The sequence below is a fragment of the Stenella coeruleoalba genome (genome assembly GCF_951394435.1).
Source record: "Stenella coeruleoalba genome assembly, chromosome: 4".
Taxonomy (NCBI): domain Eukaryota; kingdom Metazoa; phylum Chordata; class Mammalia; order Artiodactyla; family Delphinidae; genus Stenella; species Stenella coeruleoalba.
The window spans coordinates 149,495,012-149,512,287 of NC_137149.1; the positions used below are offsets into that span (position 1 = coordinate 149,495,012).

General features: G+C 46.1%; 1 protein-coding gene across 4 annotated transcripts in view; it reads right to left on the reverse strand.

Moving 5' to 3' along the window:
* Window positions 1-10,347, reverse strand: part of GUCY1A1 (guanylate cyclase 1 soluble subunit alpha 1) — a 63,457-nt gene extending 53,110 nt beyond the window's left edge. For 2 of the 4 annotated variants that reach the window (XM_079921037.1, XM_079921040.1), the window contains exon 1: window positions 9,577-9,871. The gene's annotated coding sequence lies outside the window, so the exon portion shown is untranslated. Of the gene's footprint in view, window positions 1-569; window positions 896-1,229; window positions 1,529-9,576; window positions 9,872-9,993 lie in introns of those variants that run through there. The other 2 variants (XM_079921039.1, XM_079921038.1) reach the window with 2 other exon arrangements.
* Between the last annotated feature and the right edge of the window lie 6,929 nt (window positions 10,348-17,276).

A 17,276-nucleotide genomic window follows, 5' to 3' on the forward strand; every position in this document is an offset into this window, starting at 1 on the left:
GACAAAACAAGAAAGAGTTTGGTGACAAACTGCAGCTGTGACAACATGGCTGTGACACAGTATTCTAGTAGGAGGGTGACTGAGACATGGGAGCAGAGTTAGGGGTGAAGTGCGGCCGTCAGATCACCCAGTGGGAGCTGTGAGCGCTGCGCCGTTTCTACACCGCTTTACACGCGTGTGACACGCAGCGCGCAGCAGCGCTTCTCGGTACTCAAGCAGTGACCAACGCTCATTTGTCAAAGACAGCTAAGGCAGACAACCACAGCCGAATGCCATTTTACTGTGTGTAAAACAGACTGACGGCACACAGCTCCCAACACCCACTGTGCACTGAAACAGAGCCAGGATTAAGACAGGAATAACTAACAGATTTTACTCCAGTTGGATTTAGACAGATGATCAAGGCTGGTGAGCAAAAAATGTTCTAACCATCCCCAGCTAAGACGTTTCTTCACCAGCGACGAAGGTGACTAACAGGGAAGAAAACGTGTGAAAAAACAGCCCTTCCCAGGGCTTCCCCGGGCCTCCTTGCTATTTAAGCGCCCTGCTGCCCAAGGCACCCGACTCACCTGCCTTTCTTAAGCCCCACATGCGACGTCTACCACTTTCCTTTTTCTCTTGACTTTGAAAGTCTATATTCAGGAAACCATGGTCTTGATTGAAGGCAGAAGGCAACATAATCAAAGTGACGTCTGCTCTTGGACAAACAAGCTTGTGCTGCTTTTCTGGGTAAAATGGTTCCCCGTGGCCTCCAGAGATACACTCCACGGGACCGCATCAATCCAACTGAACTGGCCACGGGGCAGGACCGATGGGAGAGAAACCTTTGTGCGGTGTGGCCTCACGATACCTGCGGTACACAACCTTCTTGCTCCTGGCCAAGCCGGCAGGTGAGCTGCAGGTGACAATGCAGTCTAAGTCAGGATCAAGCCTTCGAGCGTCAGAGGGCACGGGGAAAGAGAAGCATCGGAAGAGAGCAGCTTCACTTAGGACGGCCTGCTGTGCAACAGGTTCTGCCAACATGGCGGCCGTCTCACACACCACCGGGAACCTTTTTCAGCACAAGATAGCACAACAAGAGCTTAAGAATATTACTCTAAACCGTCCCCACAGAAAAGATCCACAACAGAGGCTGTGGCACATTGTTACTTGGACTAGAGACGAACAAAGAAGAGTGTTAGTCATTAGTGACTGCAAATATTTTAAGACACTGAAAAGTGAAATTTTACCCAGAGTTTGCACTGGGAGGATTGCCTGTCGCTAAGCACATTTGGAAACGTACAGCGTTGATCCAGCGTAAGAATCTCTTGCCTCAAAGCTTGACCTATCAGGTCTCGACTATGTGACTGTGTTTATCCAAGTATCTTCCACGTTACATTTGCAATCCTCGAAATTCTGAGTTAACCCATATTGATTCAGTTTTATATTCACCAATAGACAACTTAAAAGTTCATATTATACTAGTGAAACGTTGAAATTCTTTGTCCTATGTTGAATTAAGTTAATCATATGAGCCATGTATCATTTAACTACTTGTAACAGAGGATATCTGAAGCTGCAGAATGAATGAGAAGAAGCAGCTAGCAATTTCAGTGCGTTCATATAAAATTAGACTAGTAACATAACCAAACTCCTCTAATAAAAATATGCATTATTAAAGTCCTAGGGTTTGTCAGCCTCATGGATGGAAACTCCTGATGCAGTGTGAGGACTCAAACAATTTCCCTAAGTCTAGAGATGCATCTAAAACCCTGAAGGGTTGGAACTGACTATGAAGGTCTAATGAAAAGTAACGCAGATGCCACACATCCTTTCCCCACAACTCTAAACAACTAAATGGTTCCGAGTCACCTAACAAAGAAAGGTTCAGTGGACATCCTGGTCTAGGTGTCACCTAACCCCTTTTAACCTTAACTCTGTTTATCGGTATTTCCCAGCACTCACTGCTCTGAGATGCCCACTTCACATCACACATTCCGACCGAACGCTCGTGATCCCTGGAGCACTTTTATTACGTGTCTGTGAACAGAATGGGAGCTAAACTGAAATGGCATCTCCTCCCATTGGGGAGAACAGTCAATTCAGCAAGTGATTACAGCGGAGGATAAGACGGTGAAAGACAAGTCCCATATGACATCGCTTACAGTGGAATCTAGAAAAGTGATGGAAATGAGCTTGTCTACAAAACAGAAACAGACGCACAGACACAGAGAGCAAACTTATGGTTGCCAAAGGGGAAAGGGGTGAGGGATAAACTAAGAGTTTGGGATTCACAGATACACACTACTGGATATAAAACAGACAACCAACAAGGACCACTGTATAGCACGGGGAACTCTACTCAGTATCTTTTAATAACCTGTAATGGAAAAGAATCTCAAAAAGAGCATACATATATATACATGCATATATATATACGACTGAATCACTCTGCTGGACACCTGAAACTAACATGACACTGTAAATCAACTATACTTCAATAAAACAATTATAGCCGAGGATAAATAACAGCATAGGGGATGAACAGGGAGGTGCAGGGAAACATAACAATGCCCTCGATTCAGACCCGGAAGAGCGGGAAAAGTTTCTAGGAAGTAGAGCCTAGCTTGAGATATAACGTCTGAGTAGGTACCGGCCCCTCGAAGACCCAGCAAGGGGCCAGGGAATCGGGAAGAGGAGGGGAGCTGGCCGTGTTTCCCACAAAGGGATGCTGCAGAGTGTGCGGTGAGAAGTGGCACTGCCGGTTCTCCATCCATAGGTTCGTCCCCTCCCCACACACACACTCACACTCTCACACAGCCCCTCACACATGCACTGACAACTTCACACCCCCTCACACTCATACACTCACACAACTCTCACACTCACCTTCACACACACCCTCATACACACTCACACAGACACACTCACACACCCCTCACACACACACACGCACTGACAACCTCACACCCCCTCACACCCCCTCACACTCATACACTCACACAACTCTCACACACTCACCTTCACACCCCCCCTCATACAAACACCCTCACACGGACACACACTCACACCCTCACACACAGTCACTCTCACACACCCCCTCACACTCAGACACAGGCACTGACAACCTCACACCCCCTCACACTCACACACACACACTGTCACACACACTCACACCCCGCTCTTCCCACTCTTTAAATCCCACAGGTCCTGCAAGGTCCGGCATCCTCATCCTGTTGTCGAATCTCTGCTCAGCGCCAGACCTTCCCTAGAAAGCCTTCTTCAGCATTTCCCTCCTGTGGGACGCTGGCTTTTCAAGTCCTTGAGAAGTTTCTAAAACTGCGGCACAGATATTAAGCTCCTGGTAACGTGCTGACATGTGTAATTCCAAGGCTGTTTCTGGGTGGTTATCTCCACGCACAGACTTTAAGCCCCTTCAGGCAGGAATGTCATAAACTTTGCATCTTCCTCAGTAACACGCAAAATCCATAATACACGTCATCCTGAGAGGTACAGAAAAGTGACTAACCTCTGAAAAGTGTGTCACAGAACATAACGTAAGCTGAAGCTTTCAAAGACTACAAATTGAAAACAAATTCTTTTAATTCTTGTTACTACTGCCAGGCACAGCGGTGCTGACGGCGTTTATTAGCTATAGGAGAGCACACTGACTGCGGGGGGCGAAGAAATTCAGATGAAGGTGACTGACTGGACCAGCTGGTTTGGCTTCATCTCAGTTCCTCGAGAACGTATCATTATAACGGCAAAAGCAAGATACAAGTCAAGTAACAAATTTAAGGCCCAAGCCATAGTATGATGTTCAATATCCTAAATGAGTTTAAATCCATTAAGTGGGAAAAATTTCATCACAAAGTACTGAAAGCACGTGTGGATGTGATAAGGGAACAGTTACAATCATCTTTTAAAATGTTCCGTGAAGGGAGGGCTGACAGGGAGCAAAGAAGCCAGCCATGGTCTCAATTTTCAAAACAAAGAAGGTGGATTCCAACTTTAGCCTTGAGAGCTAGACACTGATTCCAGGCACGCCTCCCACGAGATTCTTAACATTATCAACTGTAAGCGCCCAAAATGTGAAGTGTTGTTACCTACCAGCTAGGGAGAGGCCAAAGGAACCCATCATTACAAAGCAACCCAGGGCTATTTCTTTTTGTTTTCACAGGGTTACTTCATAGCTCTTCTGCAGAAAGTGGAAATGCAGTGCAGCAAGGAACCTGGCTGAGTCTGTCACAGAATGCATGCGCCCCGCCCACAGGAAGGAATGTAAACGCTGAGGAAGGAGAGTCGCTTGACTATAACGCTGCCGGAATGGCCTTATAAAGACCACTCATTCGTGGGCTCCTGCAAAGCAAGGGAAGGCGTCTAGGACCAAACGTCCTGCCCGTTCTCCACTCGGCATAGTTATTGGATGAAGATATTAACTGCATCCTGATCACATCTGCTCATGCCTCTAAATGGGGAGGAATAGCTAATCTGTATCATGGAACCAACATCCAAAAATATCCTGACCTCCTGGAACAACAGGCTAATGAAAGGTGAAGGTGACATTTAATTGCAATAAGTATTTTTTAAAGTCCCAAATCTAGTAGCCAAATGTACAAATCGAGGAAAAGAAGTATACTTGCAGAGAAGTATGCAAAAAGATGCCTCATTAAACAGTGCAGTATGGATGCCAAAAATATAGAAGGGGAGAGGACAGATTTGACTTTAGAATGATTTACCATGTGGTACCCAGAGGAGACAGCCAGACAAGTCCAATGATGTTAGTCCGTTCCTGTTTGCTCAGCTCTCAGGACCACACTTTCAGAAAAACAGGAATTCATCCAAAGGAGAAATTCCTTGATGATAATGGGATTCTCGACCTATGCCAATTAAGGACAAGTTGAAGGACATGAATATTACCATAGAGATCACAGACATATTATATCTCTGTTATGTAGAAAAGCTTTCTGTATAAGTATTCTAAGAGGTAAAAATTGGGATAGGAATATTATAGAGGCAAATAGTACAGTTCACTATAAGGAAAGAGTTCTTAGGCTCAGAGCAGGTCAAATAAAGGAATGCCTCCCGCGTTCAAGATGAATCTTGATCAACAGCTCGCCTAAATTGATCTTAACATTCTCCTTGAATTTGGAAATAAGATCATCTGCTAAAAGTGAAAAAATAAAGATAATTTGGACTGTAAAACCTGGAGAACTCCGGAACATGTCTTATGGGGAATTTGATAGAAATTATCCAGGAAAGAATAGAATAACTTCCGAGCAATGTTAACCATCCCTGAAGCTGAAGGTGGAGTGAATCAGGTGCTGGTGGGCCTAGTGGCAAGAGATTAAGGGATGGAGCAGAGCTGACATGGCTGTCCAACGTCAGTGCGCTGAGCAAAGAGGAAAACCGGGGAAAATCGGGACTGGCCAAGGTGCAAAGTCACAGGACAGGAGGGTGTGTGCGGTGCTGAGTGAGGGGCTTACTGGAAGGACAGGAGGTGGGGTCAGAAAGAGAATACGGAAGGCTCAGCTTTTTCAGCTGGGCAGCCCTGAGTGATGGGAAGGCCCGGAGGGCGGGGGGCGAACACCAGTGGATTCCCAAAGTGAAGCAGCGCAGGCGGAGGTCCTGGGGACCCAGCGCGCAGATGCTGAATGAAGTTCTCAGCAATGACAGCTGACCAAAGTGTGGGAAGCAAATCCTCTGTTAGCGTAGGTTCCCAAGGGAAGTGGAACATTCAGGAAGTCAACAAGCACTGGTCACAGGGAGAGGGTAACACCCGTGAAGCGTGTAAACTTAGAAAGACCCGGGGTAGCTGGGCGATGCTGAAAGGATTAACAGTTAGGAGCAGCTCTGAACAGCCTGCAGGCCCCATGGGAGAAAAGCACAGGCATGTGTGTAGGACCAAGACCACAACAGTCCACGTAGGCTCCTTGCAAAACAGATACTAATCCTGACATGGTATCGTCGAACAGAATACCTACAGCACCAAGGCATCAAAAAACTAAAATCAATAACTAGGAAGACACCCACTATGTGCCAGGTACTGCGAATCCAAGGATGAATACCCTGAGGGAGATCTGGGTTTGGTAGCAATACAGACACATCTGAACAGGTGTTTGTTTTTCCACTGCAGTATGTTGATTTACAATGTTGTGTTAGCTTCAGGTGTACAGCAAAGCGATTCAGATGCACACACACACACACACACACACACACACACAATCTTTTCAGATTCTTTTCCCTTATAGGTTATTACAAGATATTCCCTGTGCTATCTAGTAGGTCCTTGATGATGATTTGCTTTATATACAGCAGTGTGTATCTGTTAATCCCAAACTCCTAATTTATCCCTCCCCGCCCCTTTCCCCTTTGGTAACCAGAAGTTTGTTTTCTATGTCTGTGAGTCTGTTTCTGGTTTGTAAATAAGTTCATTTGTATCTTTTTTTCCCCAATTCCACATGCAAGTGATACTGTATGACATTTATCTTTCTCTGGCTTCCCTGTCTGAACAGGTATTTTTATTTTTAATTAATTAATTTTTTTGGCCGCACTGCGCGGCATTAGTATCTTGGTTCCCTCACCAGGGATCAAACCCATGCCCCTTGCGTTGGGAGCGTGGAGTCTTAACCACTGGACCACCAGGGAAGTCCCTAAAAAGGTATTTTTAATGTAAGGTAGCAGAGTGAAAGGGGACACATAGCTATGTCAGACCTGGAAAAAATTCAGGATTAAGAAGCTTTCCTGGGGGTGCCCAGACCCCTTTCCTGGGGTGTTCACTCCCAAAGCCACTGTCTTCTGTTGGCTTCTTGCTAATTCCTACTGTGGTGAGAAGGAAGAAGTGGTACCCGAGTGAATTAACTTAAGTTGCCTTTGATTTTCTGAAAGGGAGAGTTTATTTTAATAAAAAGATTATTAACAGCCAGAAAGGATTCCAGGCAAGCATCTACACGCAGTTGATAATCACATTTCTGTGGCTGGGCCTGGGGGAGGGGGGATCATGGCCCAAAGCCCCTCAGGGTTCATAAGGGCGTCACTCTCCTACTGCTGCTGGGCGGGGACTGGCCTAAAGCTCAGTCCTGGCAAATAATTCTGTTCATACCCTGTAAGCCTGAAGGCTGCAGAAGAACAAGCCTGTGGGCCTAGCACTCAGGGGAGAGAGAAATAGATGAACTAGGTCAGACGCTTCCAAACTGTTTGAGAGAAACAAAAGAAGCCAATGAGAGTCAGGATAGCCAAAAAATCACTCCAATGCCAAACAAGTCAACTAATCTATGCGCGGCTGAATTGGTTCATCTAAAGACCTAAAACTTGCCAGAAGATTTTCTTGTATCAAGATGGAGAGCCCCAACCAAAACTGCCGCACAGGCACCTAACGAATGTTTACTGAAAACATCTAGATGGCCTAGGGACTAAAAACGAGTGAAATTATTGATATTTTAGAAAGAAAAGCAACTGTTTCTACAAATATGCAGAAAAGTAATAAACTGTAATGTGTAAGAAGAGTTGCTTGGGTAAATATTTATAATTAAGTGGTATAAAAATCAATGATACAGAAGTTATATATCCTAGCAAATAAAAGGAAAGTTAAGCAACTTCCTGGAAAATCTAACATTCCTAATGGAAATAACAATTTGAGTTATCACTTACTTCTTTAGTCTTTAGTCCAATATTAATTTAAAAAGTTTTTTAAAATAATGCTTTAACACAAGATCATTTTATAAAGCATAGTTATATGAGATTTGAGGACCACACCTTCTGAAGCTACGTCTCCTTCTGCATTCTCAAGAACGACAAAAAAAAGTATCTTGGACATGTTATTGTATACCCGGGTACCTAGTAGCGGGGACTTAAAGGGGCTTTTTATATTCATACACTATGAAACACCACACCAAGCATAAGTACTTTCTATTTGTGTTGGGTCTCAAAGAGAGAAAAATAAAATTCTTATTTTCTCTGTCATACATTAGAAAAAAGATCCTACAGCACAAGGAAAAACAGAATACCCATCTATTCATTACAAATTTCTATTAAATAAACTCCAGCTACTTAAGTTTCCTCGCTGATACATTTAAAAATATACAAGTGGGTCTGTTTTATATGAGATGTTTAATTACTGTACCAATAATTATTCTAGAATGTTCCCTACTACTTTATGTCTACAGGCTCTATGTAAAGAGCCTACTGTTTTGACGTGAAAAGTATAGCTTATTTATTTTAACTCCGTGCTTCTTATTTTTCTGTTGGGTCATAGATCCCTTTAGATACCTGAGGACTCTGGATTATCACCCTAAAAATGCAGAGACTCAAACGTTTAAATACAATTTCAGGATCCCCGGGAGCAATCCACAGACCGAGCTGTGTAATAACTGAACAGAGAGCACAGACTGCACGGGCAAACTCCACCAAAAGCATAACACTGTTAACATGGCTTTTTGACAAATTAAGATTTGCTTCTAAATTTTAGACATCATATTTCTGTTAGTTGCTGTTATTATTGATTTTTGTCACTCTTCATAATATAGTACCTGAAATGACAACTCCCAAAGAAAACAAAAAAACATAGCCGTCTTAGGAAAAGCAACAGATTAGCTCCACACTAGGAACCAAGGTATAAAAATCTACATCCATCACTGAAGGCTCTAACGCTTATCCACGTGTCATCAGAGGGTCAGCGATGTTCCTCCCAAGAGCAGTTCTAGTTAGGAGGTAAGCATTTGATGAAATCACTATCACAGGGCTGACCCTGATATGTTATAAGTCAAGCTCTAATTTAAAACTGTATATATGACCCGTTCTACTTAAAATTCCAGGGGGTTTCAGTGTGTTGGAAACCAAGACGCCCCGGTCACAATTAAGCGACACGTTCAACCTTCTGGCTTACTTCAGAAGATACACACTGTTCACCAAGTGCAAAATGAAGGCGCAACCCCGGGAAACGAGGGAGTAAAGGAAAGACGCACGGAATGCATAACCTGAAATCACATGACCACTCGCAGCGGAGCGCCCACACAAGTGCCGCCGCGAGGCTGCTCGGCCCACCCAGGACAGGCTGAGGGCACCGGCCCGACGCCAACCGCTCCCCAGGGCGCCGCGGTCACAGTGGGCATCGGATCCCCAAGCAGTAATTAACACGCGCGCACACACACACACAGACACGCGCGCGCGCACACGAACACACGCGCGCGCGCACACACACACACGCACACGCGCGCACAGGCACACACACACGCACACGCACGCAGACACACGCACACTCCCCGGCGGAGCCCGGCAGCCCCCCTGGAAGTTCGCGGCGGCCCCGCTGAGCGATCCCGGGGTCGCAGCCGCCCGGCCCCCAGGAGCGCGAAACGCTCACGCGCAGCGTGGCCGGACGAGGCTGCGGTGACGCCGGCGCGGCCTCACTCCCCGCGGGCCCTCCGCCCTCGGCCGCCGCGGGGCCCCGGGGCGCGGTGCTGCCCCCGGCGTGGGAACCGGGCCCGGTCCCGGGAGCGCAGGAGGGCTTCCTGGGGGGCACGCGAGGGCCTGGACTGGGGGCCGCGGAGAGGGCCGCCCCCCGGGAGCCCGGGCCGGCGAGGGCGCGCGGCGACCACTTACTCGGGGGCGTCTCGACCTCGGGCTGCGTTTCCGGCTCGCCGGCAGCTCCGGGCGCGCCTCGCAGATCCGCGCCGCCCGCCCAGGAGGAGAGTGGGCGGCGGGCGGCAGAGGGGGGCCCGGCGGCGGCACCTGCCGGTCCCTGCACCGGTGTCCCCACAGCCGGCGGCCGCCGCGCCTCTTCCCGGCTGCCGCTCAACAGGCAGGGCGGGCGCGGCGCGCAGCAAACCCGGTTCCCGCGCGGCGCCCACGCTCAGGCAGCCCCGGCCCCGGGCTCCCGCTCTCTCTCTCCCTCCCTGTCTCCTCCCCCCGCTCTCAGCCCTAAGGATCCCTCGCAGCGCCTCTCCCTGCGGTCTTTTCGGAACCCCTCCCCTTCCCTGCACCAAAAGACTGAGAAAGAAAGCAGCGGTTGAAACGCACCATGGTGAGGTTACGCCGGGCTCCTGTCCGCTCGCGGCGCGCCCTCCCCGCAAGTGTCGGTCGCCTGGGGGGCGGGTGTGCTCCCGCGGCGGCTCCCTGCCTTCTGCGTGGACTCTAGCAGCCAAAGTGTAGAGAAACTACACCGAAATCTGCTCCTGGAAAGCCAGCTCGGGGCTGAGTGTCACCCACTGCGACCATACTAGGGCAGGGGGACTGAGTCCTCCAGCCGCCCAGTCGCCTTCCCAGCAGTTCCTGTGTGGAGACGGAGACCAGGGAACAGGGACAAAGGAAGAGAAAGGAGAAAGAGGGAGGGAACGCAAGGAAAATTTGGCCGACTTAAAAAACAATGTTTTCCACTATGCACTGGGCCGGAAAAACCTCAGTTCTCCGTAGTTAGAAACTCCAGCATTTCTGCTGGGAAATTGATGTCTCTGCATGGATGGTTTTCGTGCCCTGGTTCTCAGGTTAAAGCCAATCTGCTCCTTTGCAAATGCAGTTCTATGGCTGCCGAGCATTTACATCTTTCCAGTAAGGTCCTCATTCTGCTTGGTTCGGTACATTTAGTTCTGTTTGTTGGATGTGCGGTGTGTGTGTGTGTGTGTGTGTGTGTGTGTGTGTGTGTATTCCAGAACAGAAAAATAAGTTCTTATATAAGCGTTTTGAGTCACCTTTCCGACCTCAAAAAAGCTCATTATGCTGTTTCATTTTGAATTCATAATTAGTCATGATTATTATGCGATCTTTCTTCAAACCCAGGAACTCTGAGATACATTGTTCGTGGTTATCTCCAATTCGTATATTTCTCCCCAAACTTACCCACATAAATCTCTCCATTTTAGACTCATCTCGCAGCCTTGACAACTATGCTGTCCTCCAGACAAACATCAGTCAGAATAAACATACATTTAAATAAGAAAAAATACATTTAAATAAGAAAAAAGGGCGTTTAACTAAAATTTGCCTTAGTATCGGGCAACTGGTCCAGAGCTATAAGTGCATTTTTTGGCTCTGCCATCTCTGAAACCATCTGTTTCTCTACATCTGATGCATGATAATCTCTTAGGTCAAAAGGGCTTTTGTCTTCAGAGAATTTAAGTGCTAGGAGGAAACAAATAAGTAAGAAGTACCCAGTATCGCATAGTTGAAAGAGGATTTCATAGTATTTTAAGAAAGATAAAGCTAATGATTTGAAGCTCAGAGGAAGCACAGATACCGTCTGACTGGAGACTATTTCATATCAGGATGGCAGTAGAGTCAGGCCTTAAAGCACGGATCATATCTGGGAAAACATAAAATAGAGGAAGTTTTTGTCTTTTGTGTTTTTCAGGCAGCGGTGAACTTGTGAGCAAAGGCTTGGAGGTGGGAGGGTAGGACCCTGCTGTTCAAAAAGGGAGTGGTGATCACAAGGGTCGGAAAGGCCACTGTTTCTGCAAATAACAGACGCTGGAGAGGGTGCGGAGAGAAGGGGACACTCCTCCACTGTTGGTGGGAATATAAACTGGTGCAGCCACTGTGGAGAACAGTATGGAGGTTCCTTAAACTAAAAATATTGATAGAACTACCATACGATCCAGCAATTCCACTCCTGAGCATGTATCCGGAGTGAGCTGTAATTCGAAAAGATACATGCTCCCCTATGTTCGTAGCAGCACTATTTATAATAGCCAAGACATGGAAGCAACTTAAATGTCCATCAGCGGATGAATGGATAATGAAGATGTGGTGCATGTACACAATGGAATACTACTCAGCCATCAAAAGGAATTAAATAATGGCATTTGCAGCAACAGTGGATGGACCTAGAGATTATCATACTAAGTAAGTCAGAAAGAAAAAGACAGATACCATGTGATATCACTTATATGTGGAATCTAAAATATGACACAAATGAACTTATCTATGAAAGAGAAACAGACTCACAGACATAGACTTGTGGCTGCCAAGGGGGAAGAGAGTGGGGGAGGGATGAATTGGGAGTTTGGGATTAGCAGATGCAAACTATTATATATAGGATGGATAAGCAACAAGGTCCTACTGTACAGCACAGGGAATTATATTCAATATCCTGTGATAAACCATCATGGAAAAGAATATAAAAAAGAATGTATATGTATATATATAACTGAATCACTTTTCTATATAGCAGAAATTAACACAACATTGTAAACCAACTATACTTCAATAAAATAAATTTAAAAGGGAGTCATTTGCAAAGTACACCAAAAAAAGTGTAAGCAGATGAGGTAGAAAGGTAAGTTGAGTCCAGACGGCCTCATCTGCCCGCCTTCTAGTTGTCCTGCATTGCAGCCTCATATAAAACCTGCTGTTTCCTTTTTTGTTTTCCTCTACTGTCATTTCTCTTCTCAACATACCCTTCGTCCTGGATCATGACTTGCTTGACCCATTCATTCTTGCCTTTACTGGCCTCAAATTCTAAGGCACACAGACTCCTTGGTAAGGACTACATTGAACCTCAGTGCTTTCTACCAGGACCTACCCAGGTTCACCAAGGGGAGCTCTCAGGTAGAGAGTCCTATGCAGACACTTCCTCAGAGACATAGTGAGTTCAGTTCCAGGCCACCAAAATAAAGCACATATCACAATAAAGCGAGTCACACAAATTTTTTGTTCCTAGTGCATATAAAAGTTACATTTACACTGTAGTCTATGAAGTATGCAGTAGCATTATGTCTAAAAAACAATGTATCTGCCTTGACTAAAAAAATACTTCGTTGGGCTTCCCTGGTGGCGCAGTGGTTGAGAGTCCGCCTGCCGATGCAGGGGACACGGGTTCGTGCCCCGGTCCGGGAGGATCCCACATGCCGCAGAGCGGCTGGGCCCGTGAGCCACGGCCGCTGAGCCTGTGCGTCCGGAGCCTGTGCTCCGCAACGGGAGAGGCCACAGCAGTGAGAGGCCCCCGTACCGCAAAAAAAAAACCAAAAAACTTTGTTGCTAAAAAATCCTAACCATCAATGAGCCTTCAGCGAGTCTTAGTAGTAAGTCAAAGATCACTGATCACAGGTCACCATAACAAAATACAATAATGAAAACGTTTGAAATATTGTGAGAATTACCAAAATGTGACACAGAGGCATGAAGTGAGCAAAGGCTGTGGGAAAACGGCACAGATAGACTTGCCCGATGCAGGGTTGTCACAAACCTCCAATTTCTAACAAAAATGCAATAAAGGGAAGTACTAAAAAGGTCTGCCTGTGGCCCTCCCCCGTTCTCTATAGGGTGTGTGGGGAAAGCAACCAGCCTGGGGTACAGGAACCACCAAAGCGTGATTGTGAGAGACATTCTCTAATCTGGATGACCGATACGCCCTGAAAAATTACTAAGAGTTCCTTGATGTTGGGAAGTAACCTTTCCAGCCTAAGTGCTTAGCGATGAGCATGGATCACAGGAGGGATTCGGTAAGATCATTGACTGGATAAATGAACACCTGAATATTTCATCACCTTTGAGATCTGTTCTGTCTTACAGATGACGTGTAGGTTAAAACCTACCTGCCTCCACTTTACTGAGAATAGGAAAGTTGTCATGGCAACTTCATCAAAATGTTAACAAGGACAAGTATTCAGTTTATAGCGACTTGACTTTCCATAACTTTGTCTCTCAGGCAGAAAAGCTCAAGTTTTTCTTCTCAAGAGGCTTCGTTTTTCCTGTATGCACAATTGGCAACAGCACACAGGCATTCAACTGTGTATTCTGTTCGCATTTGCAGATGACAATGGCAATCAGAGGTGCGGTCTGACTCCTTGCTACTCAGAGTGTGGCCTGTGTGTCTGCAGCAGCAGCGTGACCTGTGATCTTGTCAGAAGTACAGGCCTCAGGCCTCACCCCACACCTACCGAATCAGAACCTTATTTAACAAAGTCCTGGTTAACTCGTATGCGTGTTACAGTTTGGGAACCACTGGTCTGCAGTCGGCTCATTAAGTGTGCTCCACCTGGAAGTGGGTTTTATGAATCTGTTTAAACCTGGGGATTTTTAGGGCAAGCCTCGCTCTTTTTTTCTGGGATGTTATTACCGTATCAGTTCAAATCAACTAATGGGACTAATGGATTCATCCTTTTGGCTTCTTGGTCTAGTTCATAAACAAAAGCCACAAACCAAGGGAATTTAGAAAAGGGAGAGGGTGGGAGGGAAGGAATGTGAGGAAATTGTACGCTAGCGTACAGGTACTTTTTAAAAATATGTCAGAGGTGGAACTTCTCTTTACTTTTTAGCAAACAGACCATTACCCGTACTGTTTATCCCATCAAGGTAACTTGTCAAACTTCATGATCTTTGTTTTTCTCTTTATTATTCTCTTTTCCTCCTTAAGGTCATTTACTTTCAATTTGTTTGCAACGCACCTAGTTAGATGTCTTTTGCCCTGGTAACCTGTGATCAACCATTGGGACCACATTAGCATCCCACGTCTCTTTTGGAATGTGAGGTTTTAATTAAGAAAAGCAGAACGCAGGAGGTCGGAGTCCCTAAATTTCTGGTCCTGACATACATGTTCAGGAAGCAATGTGGACTTTAAGAGATTCCAGTGGGGATGGAAATAGAGTTCATTATATTTTCTCAAAACAGGTGGTGTTTGTCAGCGTTCAGTAGGGTGGTTGGCAGAATAATGCCCTCACGCCCTGCACCCCGGCCCCAAGATGCTGTGTCCCGATCCCTGAAACCTGTGAATAGCTTACGTTTCGTGGCACATGGCGAGGGGCAGTTAAGCTTGCACACAGAATTAGGATTGTAACCGGTGGACCTTGAGGTGGGAAGATGACCCCAGATTACCCGTGTGGGCCCAATCACAGGGTCCTTATAAATGAAAGATGGAGGCAAGAAAGTCCGGGTCCGAGGCAGAGAGAGTCACAGGGATGCAGTGTAAGGAAGACTTGCCCAGCGATTGCTGGCTTGAAGGTGGAGAGGGCGAGTAGCCAGGGATGTGCGCAGCCTCTGGACGAGGGTGAGGCTAGAAAGCCCTTCTTCCTGAGCCTCCAGAGGAGAGGCAGCCACGTGAGCGCTCTGCTTCTGGTCCAGCGAGACCCATTTCAGACCTCTGACTCCCAGAATTGTGAAGCAATACACGTGCGTTGTGTTAAGTAACTAGATTTGGGCAATTTGTTACAGCAGCGATAGGAAATTAATACCGATTTTGGGCCTGGGAAGTGGGGTGTTGCTCTAAAAAACCACCTTAAAATGTGAAAGTAGCTTTGGAGGGGGCAGGCTGGAAGAATCTCGTGGAGAATAATGTTTTAGAAAGCCTAGGTTGCTTTGAGTGTACTGTTAGTAAACATACGGCTGTTCACTCTTCTCTCAACGAGTCAGAAGCACGGCAGAGAAAACCTCCATCATCTCAGAGCATCCCTAACAGGTCACAGATGGTCAGCTGGAAGAAGCAGGGGTGATGAAAGCACTGCCAGTGAAGGCACAGCTATTGGAAAACAGGGGAAAGGAGATCCTTATACAGTGGCAGAAACTCAGCAGAATTGTAGTCCGCAGGTATGCGGGAACAGGGAATATTTAGGTATTTACCAGAGGCCAGTTCTGAGCAATGTGTTGAAGACACAGGCTGGTTTCCTCTTGCTGCTTCTGGTAAAAGGTGAGAGGAGAGAGATAGCTTGAAGGAAGAGAAGGAAGCAAAAAGGAACCAGGACTTGGTGAGTTGGGAAATCGTCAGCTTATCTGGATGCTAAAGCATGGCATGCCACCCTTTTCTGGGTAAACATAACGTACTTGTGCTTTGGCGATCCTGAGAGGTTTTAATTCTCATATTTGAAAAATCTGTTAAATATATTGACTCAGCAGATCCCCATATTTTAATTTGATGTCCTAGAGTAATAATTATAGTGACTTTTTTGGCCCTGATATCACTACATAACCCTGGTATTCATAAATTGTTTGTGCTTCAAAAGGAGGCCAAGGGGCTTCCCTGGTGATGCAGTGGTTAAGAATCCGCCTGCCAATGCAGGGGACACGGGTTCGAGCCCTGGTCCGGGAAGATCCCACATGCCACGGAGCAACTAAGCCTGTGCGCCACAACTACTGAGCCTGTGCTCTCGAGCCCGCAAGCCACAACTACTGAGCCCGTGTCCACAACTACTGAGCCCGTGAGCCACAACTACTGAAGCCCATGTGCCACAACTACTGAAGCCCGTGAGCCACAACTACTGAGCCCGTGCGCCTAAAGCCCTTGCTCCACAACAAAAGAAGCCACCGCAATGAGAAGCCCGCACACCACGACGAAGACCTAATGCAGCCAAAAAGAAATAAACAAAAATTTAAAAAAAGGAGGCCAAAATGGTATCCTATAGATCTCAATATATTTAATGCTGCTTTTAAAGTGCTCCCCCCATAGGAATAACTTACAACTGTATTGACTAGAGGAAATTGAAAGGAAAGCATAAGGTAGAAACAGTGACATGAAAAGTTCCGAAGATGAATGGGTTAATGGATACTGCAAAATAAAGATCTGACAAACTAGTTCAAAGGTATTTATTGAGTGTAACTATGTTTACTCTCTCCAGTAAAAGATATTTCACACGAGCAAAACTGACAAGTTTAAAAAAAACAGGTATGTTTTCTGTAAAGAGAGAAGAAAAGAAAGAAGTCCACAGCTAAAGTTAAGCACTCATTCTAACTTAGTTAAAAAATACACGTAGTTTTCAATGTTGCTTTTTCTTCCCCTGCATCTTGCTCTTGCAAGACTTCTAGGCTTTCCAGAATTGATCATATGAAGACAGATTCTGTTTTCTGAGTCCTTGGCTGTACTCTTTCTTAAATAGAAAAACTACACTAGTTGCCAACAAAGAAGTCATCTGAGTTACTTATAATAACTCCAAACTGGAAGCAGCTCAAATGCCCAGCCACAAATGAGTGGCTGAGCAAATTACGGTACATGCATACGATGAAGTAGAACTCAGCAGAGGAAAAGAAGAAACTACTAACCCACATGGCAACACAGATGAATCTCAGAAACATTGTGCTGAGGGAAAAAAAACCAGGCACAAAAGAGTACATATGGCATGTTTCCATTTACATGACATTCTAGAAAGGGTGAGACCAATCTGGTAGTGACAGAGGGCAGACCCCTGGTTGCCTGGACCCAGGGTGGGGAATTGCTGGTAAAGGGACGGAAGGGACTTTCTTGGTGCTGGGAATGTTCCACATCATGATTGTGGTAGGGGCGATGAGGGTGTATGCGTTTATTGAAACTCATCGAATATTACACTTAAAATGGGTGTGTTTTATCGTATGTACGTGTATCTCAATAAAGTTGGCTTTAAAAT